Source organism: Mugil cephalus, chromosome 4 (assembly GCF_022458985.1).
Source record: "Mugil cephalus isolate CIBA_MC_2020 chromosome 4, CIBA_Mcephalus_1.1, whole genome shotgun sequence".
NCBI lineage: Eukaryota > Metazoa > Chordata > Actinopteri > Mugiliformes > Mugilidae > Mugil > Mugil cephalus.
Window position 1 is genome coordinate 25,684,494 of NC_061773.1, and position 10,068 is coordinate 25,694,561.

The 10,068-nt window shown below is 38.0% G+C and overlaps 1 non-coding gene across 1 annotated transcript; it reads left to right on the forward strand.

Annotated features, from left to right (window-relative positions):
* Positions 1-239: 239 nt before the first annotated feature.
* Positions 240-321, forward strand: trnal-uag. The gene has a single exon. It is a non-coding gene; the product is annotated as a tRNA-Leu (tRNA).
* Positions 322-10,068: the final 9,747 nt, after the last annotated feature.

A 10,068-nucleotide genomic window follows, 5' to 3' on the forward strand; every position in this document is an offset into this window, starting at 1 on the left:
TATTGTTTTTGCGCAATATATTTTTGCTGCTGTCTGTCTGTCTTCATCTACAAAATATATTTGTTTATACTTTGTGTCTGCGCAGAAAAGGAAAAGCTCTCCAATCTCGTTATACACTGTGTAATGACAATAAAGCACGTTCCTTTCCGTTCCTTTTTATTCAGCTCTATGTATGAGGTACGAGGTCTGAGGTGTGAGGTCTGAGGTGTGAGGTATAAGGTGTGAGGTATAAGGTGTGAGGTAGTGTGGCCGAGTGGTCTAAGGCGCTGGATTTAGGCTCCAGTCTCTATGGAGGCGTGGGTTCAAATCCCACCACTGCCATCTTTAACTCCATCTACATGTTATGTCAGACAGGTCTGGTTTAAGTGGCTTGTTATTAACTTCTAAATTCTTTTATTCTGGAATCTAATTTATGTTGTACAGATTTGTTATTTTCTATGATTTTATTTTTACGCTTATTTAAGTCCTTTGTCTGGTACCATTGAGCAAAATTGAGTCAAATTTCTTGTATGTGATTCTAATTCTGAAGTCTGATTCAAATGTGATTCAATAAGACAGGATATATATATATATATATATATATATACATATATACATATATATGTATACAGCCATAAGGACACAGACAGAGAGGTCAGTCATGACATGTAAATTATTAAGTGATTAGTCTAGTGTTAAATTAAAATGCATCACAGGCAGCAGGAATGTAATATATTAATATGTTAGTATTGTATCTGCTTTCTAACACATTAGATAATATAAAGTACTTATTTTAATTTCAGGATTTTAAGGCTGTTGGGAAACTTTTTCTTTTGTCGTTTGTGATTTACGTAATGATTCAGCGTATTAATTTGTTTTCATTCATTTTACTCAGTTTTACTTAAATTAGAAGTTTCATTTTTACTGCTTAAAGTAGTTGCACGTTGCGTGATTTAAACACAGACAATTTCTACAGACGACAGGTTGTAAAAATGTCTTTGGATGTTCAGTGTTATTAACCTCATGAAATATGATTGGAACGTGTTTAGTTATGCATTTTTGTTTTTCTGATGCACAAATTTAACAAATTCAAACAAACAAACAAACAAACAGAAACAAACTACAACGTCCCTAATCAGCAGGTACTCGTTTGAGGACGCTGGGATTTCATTGTTTGCCATTGTTGTCTGTTTTTGCACAGCCATGTTCAGGAATAGAAATAAATACTTTTAGAATTTGTTACACATTGATGTATTATACAGTGAAATAATTCATATATGTGGACATTTTTTTTTTGCTTTCTCAAAAACTACTTCCTGATCAAAGAAGCTTAGTTTTTATAAATTTTATTCTTTGTTACTGAAGAATCGTTTTGAGTAGGACATTAAAAATCATTTATAATTGGGTCCAGATAGATAGATAGATAGATAGATAGATAGATAGATAGATAGATAGATAGATAGATAGATAGATAGATAGATAGATTAGTTATAGTAGTTATAGTTATTCCTGTAACTGTGTGGTTGGTTTGTCAAAGAATAACAGGAAGAACAGCTTCCATGCATTTTAAAATTTCTTTTCAGAGCCACATAGTGTGAACCTGCAAGAGAATCAGGCCAAAACATGTGGAACAACGTGACAAAAACACAGTGAAATGTATCAGTAAATACAGAGAGACAATGAAAAATATGGATTATTGGATCAAACTAAGGACAATGATCCGTATGAACTAGTATGGATTTGGAAAAGTGGATTAGCCTCAGTTTCAGTTAGTGTAAGTTAATTGTACGTAATTTCAGTTATGCTAAATGTAGCTAAATAAAAGATGCTAACGCTAAGAGCTTTACTTTGAAGAGGCGTTAGCCATACAATACTGTAGCGTTGAAAGGACGACGAGGAGTCATCACAAATATTCACTTTATTGTTTTATTGTTATTTATCCATTTACTTCTCTTTTCTTTGGCAGATATCTGTAAAAATATCTCTGACTGCTTTTCAGATCTGTTGGTTCAGTCAATCACACAAAAGCTCTTCATCATTTTTTAAATTAATTCTACAATTTAGATGCTATTAAAGTCTATGATTGAAACTAATGCTGCTAATCTCCATGATCGACTGTCACTTTTTTCCACTCAGTGGCCGTAACCACGGAGACGTCCACTTGCTGTGACGTCAGGTTCATACCCTCTGGTTGTGGAAAGATTTTGGTGAATGTATCTGTAGGTAATGAGCTTCATGCACCACTTTAAACTGAGTGCAGACCATTTAAACCCACCACTGGACTGATTCTCATAGTTTTTTTTTTTACTATTAAACTTAATATTGTTGTGTTGACCAAACCTGGTTTTCTGCTGACACCGTGTCCAGTGCTTCCTCTTCCTCCTTCTCCTCTGAAAGTTCGTGTGGTGCCAACAAACAGGAAAAACTCAAGAGTGTCAAGTCAATTTGCCGTGTTTGTGCTGGGAGCAGCAGAACTGACTGTTTGACTGGATTCCTGCGTGAGTCTTTTTGTCAGCATGAGTTTCCGTCCCGACGCGCTGTGGAGAGTGTGTTTTTTTTTTTCTTTTTCTTTTCTTTTCCAGTCTGTCATGTCTTCACCTGGCCCCCATGAACAACAACCCCCCCTCCACCTCCCTCCACCCAGCTGCCATGTGGCCTGTCACACCTCCTCACCTCTGCCACTACCAACATGCACACGCTTTACTGTTGTTTTGCTACATTTGTGAGGTTCTGTTTTGCTTTTTTTCTTAATCTGATCCTACATGTACATGATGCACAGATGCAAAGATGAAAAAAAATAAAATCCTTCAACACGCTGGTTTAATGAAGCAACCACTTGAGCGACCTGCTCCTCACTTCATTCATTTATTCCCTCCACCCTCCAGTAACACAAACCATCCACAAACCTCAGCAACAGCTTCACAAGGAGACACAGGGGACGAGACATCAGAGGCTGTAAGAAAAGTTTGTTAATTCTGGATTAGTGCACTTAAAGTTAAGAGTTTCATGACGGCTCTTGAATTAGAAACGAGTCTGCACCGGATGTTAAATACAGTCATAAATCAGACCAGGTGTTCTCACTATATAACACAATGTCAGAATCCTAACACTGATACAGTTTGACTCCGGATCCGATCATATAACTAATGTAGATACAAAAGAGATCACAGGTGGGAATCTGTGATGTTCGATACCAGGGATTTCCTTTCTGATCTGATACTGAGTAAAATTCAGGCTGGTATCGGCGATACTGAACCCATACAGATACTAAATACTAGTAAACCTAGAAAAAAGTAGAGTATTTTAAATTACAGCTTCTTAAAGAATAAAAGACATCAGAGGAATGTATTTATTTATTTTAAATACTGAGGTAATGGCCTCGTTTACTTTATTTTATAGCTGAGCTAATACAACAACAGAAAAACCAAACAGAGACACAATCGTACAACATATGTGAAAATGCTGTTTCGTCATAAATGCCTCTTATCCTGAGGTGTTTCACAAGGTTTGTTGTGATGATACAACTCAGTAGTTTAGTTACTTTCCATTGTGTTCCTACATTACCTTCAATGACTGAAGTATCGAAAGTATCGATATTTTGATTTGAGAATCAGTTTTAGAGCATGAAGACCTGGTATCAGAAGTATCGATGTTCCAGTATCGGTTCGCACATCACTAATGGGAATTAGTATTTTATTTTAATTGGTATTAAAACACTGTCAACAGTGGAGTTCTGTGTTTCCATTCCCTCTAGAAATGCGCAAAACTCAAATGGTAAACAACTACATTTAGAAAAAAAAACTCTCAAATATCACTACAACACTTTTACGCTCTCATGACGTGTTTTTTCAGACGGGGGAAGTCATGTGACTTTTTTCTTCACATCCTTCTTCCTCAGTGTGACGAGAATTTGACGAGAATTACGTGAGTTACAGCCACAAAGCGCAATTGTACTTTATCAAAATTTCAGAAATATCACCTTTGTATTGCGAAAAAAGTGTAAAGGAAACACAGCTAGTGACTCAGGTTATATACGAGGTAGCGAAGAAAACTATATGTAAAAGATGATGATTGTAAATTGTAGGTGTGGAGATGGAGGAGATGCTGCGGAGGTTCAGGAAGGAGCCACCAGACGTCATGTACAGACGGACGAGGCAGACAGATGCTGCTCTGGAGCAGGTGAAATGAGGTCTTAGGAATATTGCAATTCATGTCAGGGGAATCCTCAGAAACAAGGACGTGTGTCGGCTGATTCAGAGAACTAAGATGTCATCGACTGAGTCATGAGAGATGTCGTCCGGCCCGAATCCAACTGAATAATTTTACCACTTATCGCTAAAATCAGGGATTCAGCCTAACATAGGAAAGTCTGTCCTATATTCAGCATTTAAGTTTTACGCACAGAGGAAATATGTATGAAAAAGGTTGACTGATGTAAGTTTGCAGTATTAATTCTCATGTGGACTGTGGTTTATTAGCTATCTGCCAATCAGAGGTTGTGCAACTAAAAAAAAGAAAAAAAAAACATTTTAAACCAGATGTGACAATTACAGATTTCAGTGCAAACACAATCCACTTCATATTGAGTAACAAATATTCACTAATACGAACCTAAAGCTTTAAATGTGGTCAAATAAAACTAACCACAGCAGCAAGAAAAAAAAAAAAAAAGGCGGGAAACGGGCGCTTCGTCGGCGGAAAGGAAGGAAGGCGTGGTCAATTTAACGCTCAGACACAGAAACCGTGTGGAAGGAAGAAGGTGACGCTCGAGGTGTTATAAATCAAGTGTTAAGCTAACTCGGAACATTGTTGCCTTTAAGTAACACTGAAAAATTTACGGCGGGCAGTTTTGTTGTGTACTGTCCTGTGTAATGTCCTGTGTATTATCCCGTGTACTGTCCTGTGTACTTTCTTTACCATAAGAGACATCTGAAAACAGCTTGTAATAATACACCAGGGAGGATGAAAGTATCATATATGTCGTATAAGGTATTGGATAGTAAATACTAATACCTGTACTCATAACTCATTGGATTAATTTTATCCCTGAAAATTGCTATAATTGAATAATATCACCACTTGGTTGATGTCTTATCTTTATCTTTATGCTCCTAAGCTTGTGCCTCGTAATATGAGCGATATTTTACTCCTCAAGGCTCAACACTCACCATTCACCAAGTACTCTGCACTGTGTACAACCCCCTGCAATATCTGACAATCATTATCTGTGTAATGCAATACTTTATGTTGCAAGTCATTGCAATTTTTTTTAATCTTATAATTTATCTTTTACACAGTCCACTCTTCATTCTTTTTAGTTTTCTGCCTTGTATTCTGTTGCAAACTGCAATTTCTCCATCATGGGATAAATAAAGTTTTTCTAATTTTGATTCTTTTCATTTGCAGAACTCATTAGATCAAGTCTGGGAAGAGGTTTGTAGAAATGATGTCAGGTGGGGAATGGGAAAAAGAGTTTGTGCATATTCAAGGTTGTTTCTGCTCTTACAGATGGATTCATTGGGACGTTACCACCTCATCATTTAATTCAAGGTGAGTCCAAACGTTTGACTGGTAGCATAGATAAATAGATACTTCTATGTACTCCTTATTGGACACTAATTATTGGTTGTTTTCCTTCTGATTTGAACTATATTTCTTTAATGTCTGAAATAAATAAATCCGTTCATGTTTTTTTTCCTCCCTCTGAACTTTATGGTGCTTTTGCAGATTTTTTGTGCACCGTCCTTGTGCACCCACTTCTGCAGAATTAAGCACATGTGGTTCTTCTAATCTGCAGCAGAAAGTCCATTTAAAACCGAACCACAGTCCATGTCCCTTATGTTTCCTCTTGCATCTTAAATGGATATGGACTTAAATATTCACACTGATTTTGCTGATTTCCACATCAGTTGTGAATGTGATCCAACAGTAAATTTATATAACACAGCTCCAGTATGTATTATTTAAATAAGCTGCTGTATATAAATTCTTACATGTGAACAAACAGAGACATCTTGACGTAACTGTTGTACGATAAATAAAAAAATAGAAATGGGCTGTTTCACCGTGCTGAACGCCCACTGCTGAATGTTTGTGACCCATTTTCTTTTTTTCAAATTATTTCTGCATCAGTGGAAAATGGAGGCAGCTGCATATGATTCATTCTTTTTTTTCTCCTTCATATTATACGATTCTACAGGTGAAGCCTTTGGGTCTGTAGTAAGTCAGGTGTAGGTAAATCTCACTCAGGACGTCCGGGTACAGTAATAAAAGACAAACCAAAGGCCAGTGGTCAGACGGTTTAAACTCACTATATCGCAGAGAATATGCAGATGATGCATGTTTGTCTCTGGACCCTTAAATGTGGATGTGTAGAGCACATGTTCATCCGAGAAGCTTCTTCAGTTCTAAGAGACTGAAACCTCTTTTGGATTAAAATGACCTGAAAGACTGAGAACATTCAGAGACTTTAATATGATGTGGCACAACCAGCTTTATTGTTTTATTGTAGAAGAAGATTCAGGACATGAGTTGTATTGTTTAAGATGAATTTAACTCTTCTCTAAGATGAATTTAAACCTTCTCAGCTGGTTTAAACTTTATCAAAATCACTGACTGACATCTTAATATTTTCCCTTTAATCTTATTAAATTATTCCCAATAGCCCATTTTTTTTCATGTTACGTCTTGTCTGTCTCAGCTGCTTCTTTCAGTGTAACTTTGCATCATATCTCAGTCGTCACGAGTCAAAGAAATCTGCCTGGACCTTCACAATTAAAACTGCAAATCATAAAGACTAAAGTGACCAGACGTCCTCTTTTTCACTGACCTCTTTTTTTGTCAAACTCATTAACTTACATCTAATTCGCGTTGTGTTTCTCTGCGTGTTCCCCCGGCTCTTTTTCACATCCCAGTGATGATTCTGTTCCTTTAACCAGCCACATTTAAAGTTCATATTCTCAGGCCTTTTCTGCGGCCTCCAGGTCAGAGAGCCGCTCAGATTTAGCCAAGCTAGCTAGTTTTAGCCAAGCTAGCTAGTTTTAGCCAAGCTAGCGGCCCATGTTCATCTGTTGCAAGCTGCACAAGCAAATCGTCCCCGTTAACGTTTTGTTGAACGATGGCAGGAGGAGGAGAGGCTGCTGATTTGGTTGCAGATCTTCACACAAAGACATTTTTTCACAGTGGACTTCGAAGGAAAAGATGGACACTGTGTGAGAAGGCTGGAGCTAGCTAGCTTGACCCAGCCAGGGAAATGGTGTGTCCGCTACGTTCAGCTCAGCAACTATGAGGAGAACTCTATTGTTTCTGGTGAGTACAGTTAATTATATTTACATCTTCTATGTGTATTTTTGTCATTCATTAGTTCGACGTCAATGCTCCTGCTGGATTTGACTTATTGAGCTGCTCTAAGTGAGTTTCTTGCTTTAGTGAAGACATTCATCTCCCTCTATGAGACACTGTCTACGGTGCAACGTCCCGTTTTATCCTGTGTCTGTTTAATGTTGATGGTTGTTGCAGCAGTGGCGTCATAACCATCGTATAAGACGTGCTCTGAATGAGGTCGGAGGTCATTGAAGGCCTAGGTGGAAACGGCCTGACATTAACGTAGGGGTTCAACAGAGGGTCCACGGCCCTTAGAGGGTCCGTGGAGATACTGCAGGGGGGTCATTTGACATTTGTTATATCTGTTTTTTAATTTCCCATCACAAATTAAAAATTCTTTAAATACACATCCAACATTTTAGTAAATAGTCAATAATTTCTATAATGATGATTGTTATTTCTATGTTGAAATATTGTAGGAAAAACATAATTTTGGCATTTACATATATATATATAACACGTCTGTTTCAGACATAGAAAGCCTTTCATATGGGGAAAAAAAAATACAGTTGTTTCAAATGTGACCGTGGGGGTGGGGATTAACTCATGACTTGCATCTAATAATAACACCGGCCTCATCATTCCTAGTTTAAGACTGAGATACGTCTGATCCCGTATCGGCTTTCATCGTAAATGACCGTGAAACAAAGCCAGCGGCACCGTGTAATATTCATCCCTGAAGTATGACACAATCTTGACCGAACATTCTGTGAGATTGCTTTAAATTGTAAGCTACTTTTTTTTTTTTTTTTCATGGAAAAGATCTGAAATTAATCAGCAGGCTTGTTGTCCGCTCTCAAAGCCACGATAAAAAGGTTTTAGCGACTGCAGAGGGAAACATAAGAAGCTTTAGAGGCAGCTTTTATTGAAAGGACCTGACATCTACCTGCCCTCCCTCAAATGACAGGCAATTTTTGACACTTCTCTCACGCAACGGCGCCACGCAAAAATACCCACGTCCTCCGGGCTGCAGGCCTTCGCCGCGCTGATGCTGTTTACCTTAAAGGACGCCGTGAAGAGCACTGTAAATGAAATGCCTCCTCACAACAAATCGTAGACCAATTTATTTGGCAGCTTGAATGTCTACACATGGGCTGATTTCTCTCTTCATCTTTTCATTTTCCTGTTGTCATTATCGACACGTATCAGATCAGAGATGGCTTGATGGACTCAATGTGTTGCAACGGCTTGTTCTCACATCTATATTACGGCAGGACTCCCCACAGCACGGCAGCCTGTCGGCACTAAGACTCGGGGCCAGTTCTCACTGTGATGGTCAGTTGGAGATTCTTTTTATTTTGATACAGTTATCATTTTCCATTTCCCCACTTGATTGAAGCTTAAAAGCCAAAGCAGCTCGGATCGTGCCGGCATAAATCTCCAGGCCCATTAATCCTTCCTGGTGTCATCTCTCGCACAGGACTGCCCAGTTGTGTCTAGATATTCATGGGGAAATTAAATGAATGATACTCCGTGTCAGTCACCCACACAGATTGGATGTTAAAATAGGCAGAACGCTCGTGCGTTCGCAGTTGATTACTCTTCCACGTATAGGATATGAAGGATATGAACAGCCTCTGTAGAGACGGGAAGTTTTCCGTTCTCATTTCTGCTTCGCTTCACATCCTCCAATATTCCTGAACGCCTTAATTTCGGAGGGTGAATAACTGTGTATGAGACGGGGCAGGACATTAACTAAATAAGAAACAAAGAAAGAAAGGGAAAGTATGTCCACTTTCAAATATATATTCAAGTAAGCGTGAGGTACCTTCTTGCATAATCAGAGGATGTAACTGAAAGAGCTTTAATTTAAAAAATATAAATGACTATATTTAAAAAGAATAAACCATTTCACAGTTTGTATCAGTGAATCCAAACTGGCTTGTGATAAACTTTTGTTACTAAAAGGCTCTTTTATGATACTACGGGACACAGACAGTGTAATGCAGACATTTATACTTGTGCCTCATCAGTCTGTCTCACTCTGTAACAACACCACCCAAACACTAGTGGGCGCTGTCTTTTTTTTTCTTTGCTTCACTTTCACAACAGCAGCGACTGAAACTTTTGCTGAAATTTGTACGAATGTTTGCATCTCCTCCGTTAACCTTTTCCAGCTTCATTCATCCAGAATAATCAATTCAAAAATTGAGAAAGAAATGGAGAAGCAGCCGGAATATAATAAAAGAGGAACCACGCTACAAACAAGCGAACCAATCACAGCTCTTGCTGGTCTGCGTTGTTGCCATGGTTACAGCGTCAAAGTGATGTAGGGTGGCGGTAAATGGCTCAATTTATCTCTTTACTAAAATATGTTGGATTCGTGTTAATGTGCATTTAAAGAAATTTAAATTTGTGGGGGTAAATTTAAAAAAAAATATATGAAAAATGTCTAATCAACCAAAGGTTTTGCAACCGCCCAGTCTCCTAGGGGAGTCACGTACCCCCTGTGGGTCTGTGGGGGTACTGCAGAGGGGTCACAAAATCTTTGGTTGATTAGACATTTGTTATATATATTTACATATATAATAAGGGAAAGTTTAATATTGAATGTGAAATGATAATAATAATGTATGTTTAGAATTATCACTAGTTCAATATAGAACACATACCTACTTAACCTCTCTATCAGTTTGGCTTGAAAAACGTTGAAGACCCGTGATGTACAAGTTAAAACCCACGGGATAAGAACATGTCATTCCAAGC